Here is a 20,821-nt window from a genome sequence, read left to right on the forward strand (position 1 = left end):
TGCAGGTATAGTTGGCTAGGCTCTTGGCTGATAGTGAGATTTTGTGGTGTTTGAAGCATTTTAGCAGTTTACAAAGCAAGGTATGTTTTACAGACGTCAGTATATTACATTCAAATAGGCAATGGTCAATTGTTTCATTATTCATATTACAATGGCTGCAAAGAGGGGACAGGGGAATTGAACCACTTGAATTAGAAAACTTATACGAGAATGCAAGGTGATTTAGTCCATTTGTTCCAGTGGTTGTGGTGTCAATCTATTGGTTATTTTACTTCTTCGGTACTCTACTGGTTTTCTGGTGCTCTAATTCTTTTCTTTGGCTGAAATCTGTGCCAGCTTCTATCATTAAATTGAAAAGAGGTTTAAGGCAAGGTGGAGTTTTATTTCCGACCCTATTTAATTTATGTATTTCAGGAGTTCTGGCAAAGATATCGGCTACCGATTTCTCTGGTTTTTCTGATGTTTCATACCTGCCTTACGCTGATGATCTGCTTCTTATAAGCCGCACTAAAACTGGTTTATCTAATATGGTTTCTTGTGTTGCCACTTCTTTTTCAGACATAGGCCTTTCTCTTAATGTAGATAATTGTAAATTTCTTTCTTTTAATAACACTTCTAGTACTTCCCTTCGCTATAGTGGCTTTACTATCCCTCTCGTAGATTCTCTTTGATGGCTCGGTATTTCTATTACTAATAGTGTTCTGAGCTTGCGCCAGCGCACAGTCTCAGATATTAATATGAAAATTAAATTAGGTAATGCTAAGATTGTTGCCAATAGAGGTAAATATAATAAACTCGCATTGGCCAAGCTCTACTCAACTTTTTGTAACCATTCAATTCTTTTTGCTTCGGGAATTTTTCTCCTTCTTAAGAAAACTGAGTTAAAAAGAATCCAGATTAATTATTTTAGATTTTGTAAATTTTCGTTGTTTCTTCCACCTTGGACCAAAAACCGATTAATTATTAATAAATTTCTTGTTCCTAATATTACTGAAAAACTGGAAGCACTACACAGAAAACTTTCAGATACTGCTTGTATCCGTTTTTCTCAGCACCATCACCTTATCAGTTTTTTTCAGTCGTAAGTTTTTTTCTTTTATTTTTCAGTTGTTTTTCTCTGTTTGGTCACTCTACATTTTTAGTATTGTAAAGAGTGAGTAAAAATCAAATAATGATAATAATAATGACAGCTTGTGTTCATATTTCTGCATATTACTGCTTATTAGGTTCTGCAAGTTGTGAGTTTTTTTTCTCTCTCTTCTTCTTTTCCCCCTCCTTTCATCTTATTTCTTTTTTGTTTTAGTTTCTTTTAAATTTTTATGTGTTACTTTGTAGCTGGTAATCTTTGATTTCTATATTGATTTGTGGTGCATTTTATGTGTTTTTCCTCGTGATACTCCACGTATTGTACTTCTGTACAGTGTGGGTTAGAAATAAATAATAATAATATGTAGTTTCAAGAAAATATGCCTCGTTGTATTGACAATGCTGTCAAATTTTCCATTGTATGTGTAAACTATACTTTTGTTGCCAATCCAGAACTTGGAAGTTTTTCATTAAATTTACAACATTTCCTCTGATTGTTAATGTGAAATTTTTCCAATGAATTACTAGTCAAGCTTACAACAGCATCTGGCCCTTTCAAAGAAAAGCTTGATCCCTGTTTTGGAATATTTTTTCATATCAACATAATTCATGTTTAACATGTTTCTCAGTTTATCCAGATCAAGTTTACATTTTTGCCCTTTTCTTGGACTTCTGGACAAATCTCTGATTAGATTTTCTTTGTTTGAGAACTATTGTTCATGTATGCTAACTATCATTATCCATCCTAGATTGAACAAGCTTCCTAAAAAGTTCATTTTGGTCATGCTTGATTGGCTGACAAGCCTTGTTGAGTGTTCTTGGAAGTGTCTGACTACAGCTCTGCAATGCTGACCTTGTGTTTTTGTAAAATTTTACTCTCATATTTTTTTTTCTATGATACTCTAGTTTTATCTCTCTAGGCTGTTCTATGCAACCTTGCAGGTATCTTAACGTTTTCTTGGTAGCTTTCATCGCTCCAGTATCTATTTATTGTTCTACTAGCTACTATATTTATATGCTTATTCTGGTAGCTTTCATCTTTTCTGCACTTATCTACCCTTATATAGTAACCCTTATTATTACAATATTGCTCCTTGATTTTTTCCACCTTTCCGTTGTCAATAGCCTTTATCAATTATAAATATTTTTTTTTCTGTCTTTAGTAACTTGGGTGTTCCTATTCTTAAAATCTTCATCAGAAGCCAACTTTGTTACCACTCTTATGTGTGTTCTGGCTCTGTTCCTTTCAGTAGTTTTCCCATTTGGTTTGTGCATGTTTTTTACATTTTCAGTATACTATCTCTTTTCTTTTTATAATACCATTTTCTTGCACTGGATATTTCAGTAGCTCTATTTTGATAATTATTATCAATGATAATGATATTTTGACAAATGATTAGAGCTAAGGGTTATATTTCTAAGTATTAATTTTAGCAGTAGTGGGTTTTATAGGCAGCGCAATAGCGCTGCCTAAGTAAAGAACAATGTTGGCACATAGCATTATTTTTTTTTGGTTTTACGCCAGGGCACTTTGTATTGAACACCCACCATTTCCCCAAACACATCCAATCAAAATTTTGAGATAGCCATTTTGTTCAACACAGTTGAAAGGTCTGGAAATTATGTCCTTAAGGAGAACAATCCCTCCCTAGTTCTCAGGGCAAGTGTTTTAATTTATGCCCTGGGGGCATATAATGTTTTTATTGAATGGTTTGTTACAGAAACTGTAAAAACGGCTCATTTGATTAGAAATTCAAAGGGCTAGTGCCCTTTTTAATAGTCAAAAGTGATTGGAGGGCAACTAACCCCCCTCCACGCACACCATTTCCCCAAACACATCCAATCAAAATTTCGAGATTGCCGTGTTGTTCAACATAGTAGAAAGTTCTGGAAATTTTGTCTTTGAGGATGAGAAACCCCTCAGGGCAAGGGTTGTAAAGTCTGCCCTGGGGATATGTTAGGTTTTTATAGAAAGTGCAGTCATAGGAACTTCAAAAAGGGCTCATTCATTTGGAAATTGAAAAGGCTAGTGGCCTTTTAATAGTTAAAAGTGATTGGAGGGTAACTAACCTCCATCTCATGCCCACATTTTCCCCAAACACGTCCAATTAAAATGTTGATAGCCGTTTTGTTCAACACAGTTGAAAGACCTGGAAATTGTCTTTGAGGAGGACACTCCCCCCACAGCCCTCAGGGCAAGGGTTGTAAGTTATTCCCCGGAGGCATATAAGGTTTTTAATGAAGACGTTGCTGTAGAAACTTCAAAAAAGGCTCATTTGATTGAAAATCAAAGTGCTAGTGCCCTAACAGTCAAAAGTGATTGGAGGGCAACTAACCCCCCTCTCACGCCCACCTTTTCCCTAAACACATCCAATCAAAGTTTTGATATAGCCATTTTATTCAACGTAGTTTTAAGTTCAGGAAATTAGGTCTTTGAGGATGACAACCCCCCCCCCCCAGCCCTCAGGGCCATGGTTGTATGTTATGCCCTGGGGGCATATAAGGTTTTGTATAGACAGCGTTGTCGTAGAAACATCAGAAAGGGCTCATTAAATTGGAAATTTAAATGGCTTCCTTTTTTAATAGTCAAAAGTGATTCTAAGGCAACTGACACCCCTTCCACGCCCACCTTTTCCCCAAACACATCCAATCAAAATTTTGATATAGCTATTTTATTAAACGTAGTTTCAAGTTCTAGACCGAGGATGCTCGATGTTGACAACCCCCCCCCCCCCACATCCCTCAGGACAACGGTTTTAAGTTATGCCCCGGGGGCATATAAGGTTTTGTATAGACAGCGCTGTTGTAGAAACTTCAGAAAGGGCTCATTCAATTGGAAATTTAAATGGCTTCCTTTTTTAATAGTCAAATGCGGTTCTATGGCAAGTGACACCCCTTCCAGGCCCACCATTTCCCCAAACACATCCAATCAAAATTTTGATCTAGCCATTTTGTATATTTGTATATTTTTGATAGCCATTTGGTTCAACGTAGTTGAAAGTTCAGGAAATTATAAGTTTGAGCAGGACACTCACCCCACAGTCTTCAGGGGCAAGGGTTATGTTATAACCTGGGGGCGTATATGGTTCTTATGGAAGGAATGCTCATATAAACTTCAGAGGGCTCATTTGATTGGAAATTGAAATTTCTAGTTCATTTTTTAAGTGTCAAATGATATTGGAGGGTAGCCAGCTCCCCCCCCCCCAAACCTCTTTTTCTCAAATGCATCCAATAAAAATTTTAAGATAACTATTTAGTTAAAATAGTGCAAAGATCATATAACAAAAATTTCGGTGTGGACACAACCCCACAGGGCCCAGGGGTAGGCGCTGTAAGTTATGCCCTGGGGGCATATATGGGAAATTGAAAGTCCTAGTTCACTTTCTAAGAGTCAAAAGAGATTTGAGGGCACCTAGCCTCCCCCCCCCCGCCACGCCCATTTTTCCTCAAACCCATCCAATAAGAACTTTGAGATAGCTTTTTTTGAAAAATAGTTCAAAGACCATATAACGAAAACACCGGGGTCGACACAGCCCCTCAGGACCTGAGGGCAAGCGTTGTAAGTTATGTCCTGGGGGAATATATGGTTCTTATTGAAGGGATGCTCGTAAAAAATTCAGAGATGGCTCATTTGATTGGAAATTGAAAGTTCTAGTTCAGTTTCTGAGAGTCAAAAGATATATTGGAGGGCAACTAGCCCCCACCCCTTTTTCCCCAAAAGCATCCAATAAAAATCTTGAGATAGCCATTAAATTAAAAATTGCTCAAAAGTCAGATAACAAAAACTCAGGTGTCATCACAACCCCCCAGGGCCTGGGTGCAGGCATTGTAAGTTATGTCCTGGGGCATATATGGATCATATGAAAGGGATGCTCGTATAAACTTTGGAGAGGGCTCATTTGATTGGAAATTGAAAATTCAAGCTCACTTTCTAATAGTCAAGAGATCCAAGGGCAGCTAGCCCCCCCCCCTCCCCCCTGCCTTCTTTTTCCAAACCCATCTGATGAACTTTGAGATATAAATTTTGTTAAAAATAGTTCAAAGGTTGGATAAGAAAAAATACGGTGTCAATACAACCCCCCAGGACCCAGGGGAGGGCGTTCTATGTTTTGCCCTAAGGGCATGTATGGTTCTTATGAAAGGGATGCTTGCATTAACTTCATAGAGGGCTTATTTGATTGGAAATTGAAAGTAAAGTAATTGATAGTAAAGGCCATACGGCTCCAATGTTTTATTATTATTATTATTTATTTTTTTAAGAGGCACTTCATATAGAAGGGGTTGTTGTATAAACTTCAAAGGGGGCTCATTCGATTGGAAATCAAGATTTTTAGTGCCCTTTTTAAGAGTCAAAAGTGATCGGAGGGCAACTATTCCCCCCCCCCCTCCAAGCCCTTTTTCTCCAAATACATCTGATAAAAAATTCTAAGTTAGACATTTTGTTAAAAATAGTTCAAAGATCATATAACAAAAACTCCTTTACATATGGTCATTTCGTTAGAAATAGTTCAAAGGTCAGATAAGAAAAACTGATGTGTCGACACCCCCCCCCCCGGGCCCGGGGAGGACGTTGTAAGTATTGTTCTGGGGGCATATATGGTTCCTATGGAAAGTATGCTTGTATAAACTTTGACCACCTTTGTATCGTAAAAACTTGTTTACTTCCTAAGGAGACAAGCATAGGCGATATTGCGACATTTTAAGCCTGGGCTGCATCAAAGTCACGTTTGTCGACTAATAAGCTAAGTTTAATTAATGATCGAGGCCGCATCCAAGTGGGGAGAGTTCCCGGGTTTTTACCCCTTTTTCCGCCATTTTTTTTGGCTTACTTACAAAAATGTAACACCAATTTTTACAAAATCAATTTGAAAGTTTTTTTGTAACTCCCCTCCTCAAAAAATATTCCAGCTGTTTTATTTCATTAGCATTCACCAAATTTCAATTCTCGAGTGTGTTTTATATAATAGACAAGTACCATGGTTTTTCGTAATTTTAGCTTCTAACTCATATTTCAGAAGCAAAAACCTAAAATGATTCCTAACGTTGAGAAGTTTCTCAACAAGTTTACCTCTCTTGGAGACACTAAGCGTAGACAGTAATATTATTTTTAGATCCAAGATATCTAGCTTCTCTAAGGGATAGAGAGAAAGAGAGAGGGGGATTACAAAATTACTTTAAAAAACGTATCAAAAATTGATACTATAATGTGTAAAAAATTGTATCGTAAAGCTATGGGAATCACAGTTTGAATCCACACAAAGTAATGAAAATGTACCATGGAAACGATAGAATCTTCTTAATTCTTTTATTTTGAATACACTTTGTTCTTGATCTGTAATGAAACCGGTTCTCTGTCTTCACTCGGAGATAATCAGCTTAGCCTGAGCGAGAGAAACTACTTTGGGGGTATGTTTTAATTAAATATTTAATATATAGAGGCGGCTAATTTAGGCATTAGATATAATTTGTTCTGGCCGGCCTGCTTCCCATAATTCTATGTTGTATTTTCCATAATTTTGTGACTAAATTATTATATTTTCCTTAACATTTTGGTATGTTTCATTATGATAAACACAGCTTCACTTCTTTGGTGTGGTTGTTATAACATGTAAGCACCAAATAGTACTTGAATAAATTCCAATATAGACTATGTGGGTAACAATGGAAGGAAGCATGATACTCTGATTAATTAAAAATCACTGCAATTATGAAGTTATAATTTCATTGTTCTTTTTTTTTTATATCCTAGAATTATACCGGCAACCAGAGAACCCTACTGTAGAGGTTTCAAGCCCCTATCTGCAAAAATGTAGAATTTTGTATTTTGTGCCAGAAGAAAAATAACGGATGCATGTTTATTTGTTTTTGTTGTTTTTTTTCCCAGGGGTGATCGTACCGACCCATTGGTCCTATAATATCGTCGGAGTGCTCATTCGAACGGAAATCAAAAGTTCTGGTGCACTTTTTAAGTGAACCAAAAAATGGAGGGCAACTAGGCCCCCTCCCACGCTCATTTTTTTCCCAAAGTCACCCGATCAAAATTTTGAGATAGCCATTTTGTTCAGCATGGTCGAAAATATAATAACTATGTCTTTTCGGATAACTTAATCCCCCACAGTCCCCCGGTGGAGGGCTGAAAGTTATGAACTTTACCCAATGTTTATACATAGTGTTGGGTATTGAGAAGTATACAGGCGTTTTCAGGGGGGATTTTTTCTGGTAGTGGAGGGTGGGTGGGTTTGGGGGTTATGTGGGAGGACCTTTCATGGGGGAAGGGACATTGTTATGAAGTGGGTGCCGGATTTCCCAGCATTATTTAAAAAACGATCAGAAACTAAATTAAAAAAAAACAGTTTTTCAACTGAAAGTAAAGAGCAACATAGAAATTTAAAACGAACAGAAATTATTAAGTATATGATTGGGTTCGCCCTCTAGTCAATACCTCGCTCTTAGTCAAAAGATTTTTTAGTACTTTCATAAGAGCTATTTATTCTAATTAACGGCCTTTGTGATTAAGGGGTCATTTTTAAAGAATTGGAACAAAATTCGAACTTTAGCGTAAAGAGTGAGGTGTTGACTAGGGGCCGAACCCCCTATTGAATTTTATACTAAGCTAATTGTGACACCCTTCCATTATAATTGGCAATCGCCACTTTGCATATACTAAGTGGGCAACCACTTGCAGTCTATATCATTTACGTTTTACACTATATTAGAGAAAATCAACTTACTGTGCAGTGTTGCTAAAGGGACACTTCTTTTTCAGTACACTTTAAGTACCTTTCCATTCTTCCCTAGCAAGCCCAATTCTATCTTCTTTTACTGACTCTTTTTCAGTTTCATAAGCAGACATTTCATGACAAATTAAAGCCTACTGAACAAACTGTTACAAGCAAACGATGAGCATGTCAATAAGATAAATATACACTACTTATTCAATATAATTCAGCTCTCAAAAGATATTACTAATACAGTTCATTTCTGCAATTTCTGAGATTCAATGTGTGGTAAAAGATAAGCATAAATAAGCTTAAAAGAGATATTGTGTTGCATAGATAACACACAGCATTTAAGATAGAAATCATTACTGTGGAGATTTGGCATTCTATGAATCAGAATTTCTGGATCCAACTAATCTTTGGCTTTTTTACTTTCAGATGGATAGTTCATGTCTCTGCAGAAACAATACTTAATTATCTGGCTTATTGAGGGCAAAGTTTTTTAATAGGATGACCACATCCAGAGTTACTAACTTTACGATCAAAATGAATCAAAACCTAGTAAATTTTAAACGGCGAGTCCAAGACCGTTGCCTGACAAGGACAATCTTGGGTATTCTGTCATCTATCATCTGCAGAATCAGTCTATGATATCCAAATTTTTCTCTTATTATAGCCCTAGAAAGCAGGATTGATCCATATTTTTGCACAACTTACTGTTTGAAATACGGTCAGTCAGTCGGGTATTCAAAACAATCAATCGATAATTTCTCTAGAAATATCTATTAAATCTTCCTCTGTTTTTTGTAGCAGTCACGCTTCAAAACCATGAATGACCAGTGTTGTCTGAAAAAGTCCAGAGAGCAAACTAAACACTCAAAATAATTAGGTTCACACTCCACACGACTATCAAAAGGCAAGAAACCTAAGACTGAAAAAGCCTAGACAGCCAACTAAGCATCTTAATTGATAATTTGCAGACAAGTCCAAAGAACTGCCGAAGTAAACATCAAATGATAAAATTCAAACTACAAAATGAAAGACGAAGAAATCTATCTTGGAAAAGCACAAATTACAGATCTAAACATCCCTATCATAAGCTTCACACTATTCAAACCATGGAATCCCAGACTAAACATTCTGATTTTCAAATTCCAGTCACGAAACTCTTTTAGAATTCGAAGAAATATACCATATAAGCATGGAAATCAAACTTAAAACAACAAAACATATATTTTTTACAACAAAAAGACGAAGAAAAACTCTAAATTGGCAAAATGTTCATCCATGACGAGTTATCCCTCTACACGATGCGGTGGTTTGTCTCCCTGTTCCCCCTATTATCTGTTTTTAACCCTTCGCTGCCCTTCAACATAAAAACCCCTCATAAAACAAAGACAAAACGATGCTGGAATCTAAATTGGTAAGCAATATTAAAATCTAAAAAAATATAAGAATATTTCCTCTTTCTCAGACTAGACAGTCTTGGCTTTTTCACCAATTATCCATGGCTACTTGATGCAGCCAGCAACTTGAATTTAAATCAAAAGTTTACCTTTCTTAAACTTCAAAAAATTTAGTTCTAAGATCACGCAACAACAAATAGAAAGCTGTCAACTTTTAACAAACGGAAAAAAAAACATTTAAAAATACGATCAATGGTAAAATAAAAGCAAAAGGGTCTAAATTAAAGAGAGTTAAAGAGGGTGTGGTTGCCAAATGAGGATCTAAACATAGACGAGGGACACTATATCCATATGCAATGTTGTGAGGCGTCTCATATGTCCCTATTTGATGTCGTGAGGTTTCTCTATCTCAGTGACTTAAAGAAAACTTTTATATGGTAAAATACAAGCGAAAAGGCCTTAATTAAAGAAAGTCGAAGAGGACGGTCGATCAAAAATCCCCCTGAAATACATGGAAGGGAAGGGGCTCCCTTAGATTTGGGAAAGTCATGGTTAACACTCTCAAAAATATAAATCTAAACGTATGTCTCTGATAAAACATAAAAATCTTGAAAAAAATAAAATTGTCAATATAAATGTTGTAAGTTAAAAAATCAAATGTTAAAAACTGGAATTATGAAAAACAAAATCGCTAATTAAAAAAAAACTAAAATTCAATCATTCCATTTTAAACAATAAAATAAAGAGAACCATCCATTTGAAATACAAAAAAAAACTTAGCTAAAGTTCGAAATAGAAAAACAAGTTTAAAAATTATGAAAAAACAGAAACTGGATAACTCTAATTTAACAAAGGAAAAAAAACATAAAAACTTGATAAATTGTAGAATATAAGAAAAAAGCCTATGTTAAGAAATTACAAAAAACGTCTATAGGATATATTGTGCGAAAGACCTGTGACATAGAGTAAGGTGCAAGAACCCATCTTGGGTCTAAAAAAGTTAGGGCCCTGAGTTCCAAAAATCCCAATCTATCAGTCTGCCCATGACAAACCATAAAAATCTCGCAAAAGATAAATAATTTGCAAGTTGAAATAAAAAAGACACGTCAAAAATTAGAATTACAGAAAAAACACGCCGTTAAAACTCAAAAGCAAAAACCGAATGTGAATTGCAGAATTCTGAAACGTGGTGCTCTAAAATACAGAATAGGGTTTAGAGAGTTGGATCCTCAGGCAAGTTCTTAGTAGCCGTAATTCTGGTTGTAGATTATTGAGAAATTACGTTTCAGAGTAGTCAATTACCACTTCCAAAATGAAAGTAGAGGAAGGATTTTAACCTAGAAATATGTGGTACCCCACCCTAATAGAGTTTTGAATTTTTGGGGTTTACTAGGGATGCAAAACCGTGAAATAACTTGTTTAAGTGTAAATTATTTTACCTGAGATAACGTAAACCCCCACTTCTCCAATTATGATTGGAGAAGTTCACAACATAGTAACTAAAAGTTGATTGAACTTGAAATTTAAATTTTTGCGAGACGTGAGTTAACCTTACGTTAAAAAAACGTCAATATAGAAGCCAAAGGTGGAATTTCTCTGGATGAGGATTTAAAAACTCTGGATGTGGTCATCCTTTTAAAAAACTTTGCCCTCAATAAGCCAGATAATTAAGTATTGTTTCTGCAGAGACATGAACCATCCATCTGAAAGTAAAAAAGCCAAAGATTAGTTGGATCCAGAAATTCTGATTCCTAGAATGCCAAATCTCCACAGTAATGATTTCTATCTTAAATGCTGTGTGTTATCTACGCAACACTGTATCTCTTTTAAGCTTATTTATGCTTATCTTTTACCACACATTGAATCTCAGAAATTGCAGAAAGAAACTGTATTAGTAATATCTTTTGAGAGCTGAATTATATTGAATAAGTAGTGTATATTTATCTTATTGACATGCTCATCGTTTGCTTGTAACATGTTGTTCAGTAGGCTTTAATTTGTCATGAAATGTCTGCTTATGAAACTGAAAAAGAGTCAGTAAAAGAAGATAGAATTGGGTTTGCTAGGAAAGAATGGAAAGGTACTTAAATGGTACTGAAAAAGAATTGTCCCTTTGGCAACATTGCACAGGAAGTTGATTTTCTCTAATATAGTGTAAAACGTAAATGATATAGACCGCAAGTGTTTGCCCACTTAGCATATGCAAAGTGGCGATTGCCAATTATAATGGAAGGGTGTCACAATTAGCTTAGTATGAAATTCAATTGTATTCCTTTAGAACATAAGGGTCAATTATAGAAAATGCGACTTAAGACGGGTGAGATTAGTTGGATCCAGAAATTCTGATTCCTAGAATGCCAAATCTCCACAGTAATGATTTCTATCTTAAAATCTGGGTGTTATCTACGCAAGACTGTATTTCTTTTAAACTTATTTATGCTTAACTTTTACTACACATTGAATCTCAGAAATTGCAGAAAGAAACTGTGTTAGTAATATCTTTTGAGAGCTGGATTATATTAAATAAGTACTGTATATTTATCTTATTGACATGCTCATCGTTTGCTTGTAACAGTTTGTTCAGTAGGCTTTAATTTGTCATGAAATATCTGCTTATGAAACTGAAAAAGAGTCAGTAAAAGAAGATAGAATTGGGTTTGCCAGGGAAAACTAAAAAGGTACTTAAACGGTACTGAAAAAGAAGTGTCCCTTTGGCAACACTGCACAGGAAGTTGAATTTCCCTAATATAGTGTAAAACGTAAATGATATAGACTGCAAGTGTTTGGCCACTTAGTACATGCAAAGTGGCGATTACCAATTATAATGGAAGGGTGTCACAATTAGCTTAGTATGAAATTCAATTGTATTCCTTTAGAACAGATGGGTCAATCATATAAAATGTGACTAACGACGGGCGAGATTAAACAACTTTTGCTGTCAAATCTATTTAGAGGATTTAATATAGATGTCAAATCTATGTTATTTTAACCAGTGCTTATCTACGAAAAGTTTTCATCGGTTAATTTTATTTCAAGTTATTTTTTGGTTTCTAGCAGCTACAATTCATTCTTCTAGAGTATGTGGGGCTGTATCTGCTGGTTATCACTATGGCATCCTTTCATGTTCCGCATGCAAAATATTTTTTGGATATGCATTCAAAATTGATGACAACACTATTTTGTATCGATTCAAAACTTACCAGTGTTCATATGGAAAGAATTGCAGCATGCCAAGCAAGGGAAAAAGACATTCCTGCAAGTACTGTAGGTTTAAAACCTGTTTGAGGATGGGAATGAACCGCAAGTTTCAATTAATTCATTTCAGCGGGAGTAATAGTAGAACGTCAGTTTTTGTTGCTTATTTTGTAGGTATTCTAGCCCCATGTAGAAAAATTAGTAGCTCCTTTCCCCTTGTTGAAGGATGGCTAAATATGCTGCTACTAATATCAAAGGCTTTTAAAATCACGTATTTTATTCTCGATGAAGATTATAACAATTTATTAAGCAGTTTATTATAGAATTGAATATAGACTTTTTTATTCTCAAGAATGATATAGGCACAGCAACAGAGTAGTTGCTGGGCCAATATTATACAAAAGAAATATACCATTCTTGAAGCAACGATAAATTGTATGCACAAGAAAACTAACTAGGCGTATTTGATTCTAGCAAATTCGTAGATCAGTTGATTGTTTTTAACTCTTCTTTTTTATGTTGAGAAAATACAATGATCAACTCAACAGATAACACTACTATGACGAATATGGGTTGGTTGGTAGTGTAGGGTGACAAACTTTTGAAGTTATCAAAATTTGGAGTTGAAATTTGGGATGCCTGGTAGTGTAGGGCAAACTGATACTTTACCCATTTGTCTATAATTTAATGATGTTAAAACTTTCATTTTGGGGCTCCATTGGCTTGAATGTTCGACATCGACATCGATTTACTAAAGCAGCTTTAAGGGAGGATTTGAATTTATTGAGACGGAGAAAGAGCGTGTTTTGAAGTGTTGGCATATGGCGGCCGATGATGCACTGAGTTATTAGTAGTAGTACTAGTATGAAAATTATTTGACAAATGGCCGAAAATATGAAGACTAACATAGTCAATTCATTGGCTCAGACATACTAATACATAGCAGACATATAAGTGTCCACAAGTTGGCATAGCCTGCTGTCAAACTTGAACCGCTTTTAGTCTCAAATGCTTCTGAGGTGTACTCTCAAATGTTGCTGAAGAGTATTTTTGCCAAATAAAATACTCTCTAGGATGATAAATCTTGGTCAGAACACATCTGTCATGATTGCAACTGACCTTGATCCATGTTTGAGTGAAATTTATATCTCTCCTGACGATGTTCTCTAAGCTGAGAACAAAATAGCAAGAGAGAATTTGGCCTTGCTTGCTGTTCAGTCTGTATAAGTAAATGTTTTTACTGTGATAATCCCTATGATTTAGCCCACAGCAGTATCAAGCTAGTTTATGGTGTTAACACGATTAAGCTTTAGTAGTAAAAGTCTGATATGCTTGGCCAGCTGCTGAATCTATTAAGGCTGAACAGAATTTCAATCGATCCACTCAAGTCTTGTAATATTGTTCCCAGAAATACCCATACAAAGTTTCCACGAAACAGATTTTACAGAGCCGCCACCAGTATCTCTTCTGAGAGTCTTTTCCATGGCTGATGACATATGAACAAGACATCTTTTTAACAAACTTTACCCTTAATAAGCCAGATAATTAAGTATTGTTTGTGAAGAGACAGGAACTATCCATCTGAAATAAAAGATGTTGAGGTAATCACTGAAAAATAGACCCGACACTCAGGGAAAACATTTACTTGTTTAGTTATGTAATGGTCAAAAATACCCGGTAGTTTATTTTTTTTTGTTATGAGCCCAAACAATTTAAAAACTGGGCTTGTTTAAAGTTCATTTATGTAAGCGAATCTTTTAAATTGTTTCATTTATATAATTCGAAGCCTGAAAAAAAATGCAAAATAAGTTAGTAAATAAGTAAATTTATTGCCCGAAAATTCACATGGAATTAAAACGGAGTATAACAAAGGAAAAAGAAAAGAAAATTCACACTAGGGAACATCACCAAACATATTTGATGTACATTAGAAAAACTACTGGTACATGATGGCTAGCAACGGGTTCGCTCTTCCCTTAGCGTTTTTCAAAAAATTCTCTCGACACGGTTAACACAGACTGTTGGGCGGGATACACCATAATTACGCATGATATAGGAGTTACTCAACCCTGGTGGAATTCTCAGAAGGAACTTCGCGAATCGAAAAACAGAACTCTTACTTTTGCACACTGGGCGGACGACAGGCATTTCCGAAAAGGTGCTATATACAGTACACGGGGAAGGGCAATGGCAATATACAGGGACGCAAGATATTTACGGCAGAACCAATGTCTGTTACCAATAATTGACCCGTACGCAATTTACATTTTCACTTCTACGTGGCGTATAAGCAGCATCCTGGTGGAGTGGAGGCTTCGGCCGACTGGTAAACAAAGGTAAGTAATACTCTCAGATGGTTTCACAACTGAATCGTTCGAATGGATTTCTTCTTAGCACTGCTCCGCATTGAAAACACGATGGCAGATTTTGACACATTAAACGACAAACCTACTTTACTGTATTCCCTATTCAACACATGAAAATTCTTCGATAGTCGATCAGCGGACCTGCTCAAATTAAGCAAGTCGACAGCATACGTCATGAATGAAACATCTGTCCCTTTTGAAACACAAGAAGTAGCTACTTGGGCTTGCGCCGGCAGAACACTTATTCTACTAACTCGGAGATACAGCTGAACCTTGTCTGACTCCTTTACGGATTAATTACTCTCTCTGTATAGTCATTTTTCACATTCATGTGGTGCTGCTTGAGGGCTTTCTTGAATTTACGTTTTGTGTGTACACGAAGACAATTCAGCACACCAAATTTAGGACGGCCACTTTCCCTCCACACTGAGAACCAGAACTTAGCATCCGGACATGCTTTCACTAGCTCTTGATTCTTTGAGAACCCCGGGATTTCAGTTCCTTTACGAATTTTCCTAACGGGAATAGAAGCATTTTCTGCGGTTAGTAGTGCGTGTGTGATTTCAATACAGAAAGGATTAACCTGTATTTTAGTTTCTTGGATATTCCTATGGCTTGTAGCAGACTAAATGGCACGCTGATCTTCTGAAGCGTCGTGTCCAGCATTGTCTGATAAAGCAGGAAGTCAGCATTTGACCAATCTTTTATTTCATGCCACTGTGAAGTAGTTTTTGCCTTTAAGATGCACACATTAACACATGCTTTAATTGGGATGTGATCGACGGAGTGACTTCCCATTAGCACGCTCACTGTGCCACTCACGTTCGGTGTGCATACCACATGGTCTATATTTGAGACTGAACCACTAATATTTACAAATGTGAAATCTTTGTCTTTTGGCAGCACACCATACCGACTTTCAGGTGCACTTAGGATCAGCTGGGACCAAGGAGACGAGTCGTCGACTAGATTACTCTTGTAGTCTCCGATTAAAACGCATTCCAGTTTGGAAAAAATAGTACTCTTGAGGCACTTTGTAAGAGCTCACATTGCTTTCGAGAATCGGTTATCCGATTCTTCGTCGCTGTAGTTTGTAGGAAGGTAAACATTGACAATCACCAGGCTCTCACCCCATATAGCCATAAAGTTTTCAGCTGCATAAAAACTCTCAGAATCAACGGCAGAACTACATACGATCGCTAGTCCACCAGAGGTCCTCCCACAATGACGAGACTTGGCTGGTACATACAAAAATGTATGATTGTCTGAAAACTTGAGAAGGCTGAGGCTATCATTTGTCAGCAAATGTTCTTGGATGCACAGAATATCGCTCCGCCGACATAGTTCCTCAAATAAAGGTATTCTCTGCGACACACTTCCATTGATATTCCAAGACACAATATTAGTATTCTGTTCAATCATGAGAGCGTTTTTGTTTTCCAATTTGCTTTTTCATCTCAGGGCATTGAAATGACTGACATATATGTTTTGTCGACTTACATGTCACACATCCAATTGGTTCCGTGCATGGGTTACTAGCCTTCGACGTATGGCATTGGACACCGCAACGTGGACAAATCTGGAGAGCAGAGCACGCCGCTGAAACGTGACCAAATTTTTGGCAATTAAAGCACCGTTTTGGGAGATACACAAATTCTTCAATCGGAAAACGTTCAAAATCTAGTTTTGGTGGGCTTTTCATAGCCAGATCTAGCTGATAACGGGAGGAAAAGTACAACTTATAGGTTTGGCTAGCATCACACCGCTCTGCCCTTTCACAACCTGAAACGAAGGCTTTCACCGTATCTCTATCATATGTGTTTGGGGCTAGTGCCTTTTTAATAATCGAAAGTTATTGAAGGGCAACTAACCCCCTTACACACACTTTGCTCCTAAAACAAATCCGATAAAAACTTTGAGATAGCTATTTTTTTTAAATAGCTTAAATATCTTATAATGAAACCTCCGGGGTCAATACGATCCCCCATTGCTCGGGGGCAGGCATTGCAAGCTATGCCCTGGGTCATATATAGTTCTTATTCAAGGGATGCTCGCATAAACTTCAGACAGGGATCAACTGATTGTAAATAGAAATTCCTAAATCAGTTTTGAGTGTCAAAAGAGATTGGTGGCAACTAGCCCCTCCTCCCCAAGCACCTTTTCCCCAAATTTATCATGTGAAAATTTTGAGATACCCATTCGGTTAAAAATAGTTCAAAAGTCAGATAACAAAAACTCAGGAGTCAGCGCAGCCCCCCGGGCCCGGAGCAGGCGCTGTAAGTTATGCCCCAGGAGCATATATGGTTCGTATGAAAGGGTTGCTCTCAAAATTCATAGTGTTTTATTTGACTAGAAATCCAAAGTTCTAGCTCACTCTTTAACATTTTTTTACTTAAATAACCAATTCTATTACTTAGAGTTATCAATCTCTTACTTAAATAGCTACAAAATTCTGCAAAATTAGTCTGCCTTTTTTTATTATAATTATGGAGAAAATAGAATTCAAAGACAAGCGAGAATTGGATTAAAGATTGGTTGGTAGACCGTGGTCACCTTCAGGGAGTAGGGGTTATGCACTTCTAATGGATGTTGTTTTCACCACAAACAAGAGTATGACTACTGCTCGTTTCGCTGATGAATAAAAGTATCAATTTCTTAACTTAAAATTATCATTCTCTTACGTAAGTGGCTACACAGTTCTGCAAAATTATTTTACCTTTTTTTATTCCAATGACTTGAAAAACAGAATTTAAGCACAAGTAAAAATTGGATTAAAGATTGGTTATTAGACCGCGGTCGTTTTCAGGGACTAGGGGTTTTTACTTCTACTGAATCATGTCTTCACTACAAACAACAGTATAGTCACTACCAGTTTTTCTAACGGTAAAAGTATAAGGCCTTCTGCGTATTTACTGAAACGAATTATATTACAAACTTTTCTTTTGTTCTTACTTAAATATTAAACATAAAATGAAAATTGCAGTGAAATCAGACCAGGATTTACCAATAGGCTCACTAGGCCCTGCGGTTTTCATTATTCCTGAAGTTTTGGGGCTTTCCCCAGGAAATCTTCCAAAAAAGGAGTGGAAAAACATTCGAGCCTAGAGGCATCAAAGCTTTAAATCTGGCCGGGGTGAAACAAATTCTTGAGCTGGTGAGCTTTTAGCAATTAATATCACTATATATAAAATATTCAGTATAATTTTTTAGTTCTTACCAAAACTTCGAATTTATAACGGAATGAAAAAAAAATATTTTTAATTTAGGAATTATAAAAAACTGAAAATTTTGGCCATCAAAAACGGACGAAAATTAATCTAAAAAAAGACTTTCCGATATAGAACTTTCAAAGAAAAGTAAAGGCCAAATTAAACTTAGTATCATAATAAAGAGAAACATACAATAAATCAAACTAAAAAAAAAAAAACAGAAATTACTGTTAAAGAATAAACGAAACCCAAAATGAACAGAAATTAAATAAACAATCATAGCAAAAAACATACAACAGGTATTACTATAAATGAATAAATATATCGCAAAACGAGTAAAGCTTAAGTTGAATATACAAGTCAAGCTTAAAACAGACAAAAATGTTTTGCTATTGAGACATAAATGAAATAAAAAACGAACAGAAATGAAACAAACAATTATAGTAAATAAACATTAAAACGAGTGAAACTTAAATTGAATATGCAAATCCAGCTTTAAACAAACACAAATTTCAACAAGGAAGAGTTTGGGTTTTGCCTCCTTCTTTCACTGTAAAAGTCTAAAAAATCTAAAGTCTAAAGTCTCAAGTAATAGTGTTGATAGGTGAAATCAAGCCAGCGTTTTAGTTGTTCAGTATCTAAATAAGATAAAAAAAAATGAAAAAAAATTCGTTGTGAACTGTGACCCTCTGTTGTTTTGTCGCCCCAATCGGGTCTCACGTGAACCTCTTGTTTGTTCACCTGAACCATCATCAGAATTACCTATATAGATGAACAAATAAATCCTAAAGCGAATCTGAACTATTTCCCCTTACAAGTTCACCCTTACCTTTCCCCTTACTTTTATGTTCGAGTAAGAAAGTCATCTATTTGGATATTTTAACACCCAAACTTCATAGAGGACCAAATATTAATTTCGTCCTTTATATCTGGGGTCGGTTTTAAGTTTTAGCGCTGTTCTTTTTTTTTGTCCTTTCTTATATCTCAAGTTGATTTACGTCTTTTTTTTCTAGGTTGAAAATTGAAAAGCTGAGCAGTAAATTTCGAAAACTTCTGTGTAAGCCTGTATCTGTTGCCGTCTTTTTGTGTAATGGCATTCATTTTTACATAATAAGTCGTTGCAACAGATCAGCCTTCTTGTAATTTAAAATTTTAATTTTAAAATCAAGGGTTCTCAACTTTTAAGTTCTTTTAACAGTAAAATTGTTGTTTATGCTCTTTTTTTCCTTTTTACATTTTAAAAGAAATTGAACCCTTTACATTTTTGAATCTATTATCTTTTTTACTCATCCCTCGCTAAACGAATTTACTGCTCATCCAAGCTCTTCTGCTTATGCTCCTCATGACCTCCGCTCCTCAGTCAAGGAACCGCTTCCTGAGTCAACAAGTTAAAAAAATGTATTTAATTTTCCCTCTATATTAATAAAATGTTGTCCTCAAAGACTTAATTTTCAGAATTTCCAACTACGTTGAACAAAATGGCTATCCCAAAATTTCTTGGATGTGTTTGGGGAAATGATGGGCGTGAGAGGGGGGTTAGTTGCCCTCCAATCACTTTTGACTATAAAAATGGGTACTAGCCCTTTCAATTTTCAATCGTATGAGCCCTTTTTGTAGTTTCTACGACAAAGCTCTCGATGACGATGACGATGTGAACCACCAAGTCCTTTTAATTAAGCTTGTAAACCTTGGACTACCCCCTAAGCTAGTATCTCTTATAAAATCTTTCATAGAATTGCGAAGTTTCATTGTTTGTGTAGGTTCAGCCTCTTCACCCCAAAAGACAATAACGAAAGGCCTTCCTCAGGGAGCAGTCCTCAGCTGCCTTCTTTTTGCCCTGTATCCCTGGGACATGAATCTCTCCCACACAAATCTACAATATGCTGATGATCTGGTGCAATGGTCATCTGGCAAAACCTTTGAGATTGCACAGTCAAAGCTGCAAAAGTCGCTTTTCCAATTTGAAAAATTCTCTCAACATTCAGATTTACCCATTGCACCTACCAAGTCAAAAATAATCCAATTTCACCGAAAGCGAAATCATGTTATTGCAAGACTAACTCTAAATGGAACAACTATTCCAGAAAGATAATCATATTAATTACCTAGGTCTCATGCTTGACCAAAAACATAATTTCCACCTCCTCATTTCAAACACAATAAAAAAATAATACGGAAAAACAATTATACTAAAAATACGTCTTTTCGCACACTGGGGCTGTAAGGAAAAAACCTTACTCAAGTTTTTTAAAGCACATATAAGCTCTCATATTGACTATGGGCTCATCGTCTATGGTGCCTGTGCAAAGACCCAGATGCAAAAAATTGAAACAATACCTAACGATATAATACGTCTCATATTTGGTATTAGGATACCCACAAGCACCGATTTTCTGATTATGGAGAGTGGATTAACAACAATGAGGGAGAGACGTAGCATTCTCTTGATAAAACATCTTACAATAATTAATCAAATAGCTCACACACCCTACATAATTGGTTAAGAAATCCAGCCATGTATAGAGGCATTGCAGATGAGTATGTCAATATTCAGAAGAAGTTCCCTGTACCTGCAAAGTCTATTGCACCTACTTTCCCCCAATCCCCTCCATAAAATTGGTCAATCCCCATAATAAATACTGATTTATCAAAGTGGACTAAAGATTTAACCCCCATTGCTTTTGTCCAGAAAAAATTTTCTGAACTTAATACAATTTACTTATAAAAACCATTTCCAAATATTTGTTGATGGGTCCAAAATGAATGAGAAGGTAGCAAGTGGTGCCTTCCTTCCTCACCTGAAAATTGCAATGGGTGAGAAATTGTATAATAATGTATCT

At 36.0% G+C, this 20,821-nt stretch overlaps 1 long non-coding RNA gene and 1 pseudogene across 1 annotated transcript in view; one reads left to right on the forward strand and one right to left on the reverse strand.

The window, feature by feature from the left end:
- Window positions 1-12,300: 12,300 nt before the first annotated feature.
- The window catches only part of LOC148944400 (uncharacterized), a 59,874-nt gene continuing 51,353 nt past the window's right edge, over window positions 12,301-20,821 (forward strand). The window contains exon 1 of the long non-coding RNA XR_016142866.1: window positions 12,301-12,475. This is a non-coding gene — a long non-coding RNA (uncharacterized LOC148944400). The remainder of the gene's footprint in view (window positions 12,476-20,821) is intronic.
- Window positions 15,213-16,194, reverse strand: LOC148944401 (uncharacterized; annotated as a pseudogene).

This window comes from Artemia sp. Qi Xiang Cuo, chromosome 14 (assembly GCF_049724085.1).
Source record: "Artemia sp. Qi Xiang Cuo chromosome 14, ASM4972408v1, whole genome shotgun sequence".
NCBI lineage: Eukaryota > Metazoa > Arthropoda > Branchiopoda > Anostraca > Artemiidae > Artemia > Artemia sp. Qi Xiang Cuo.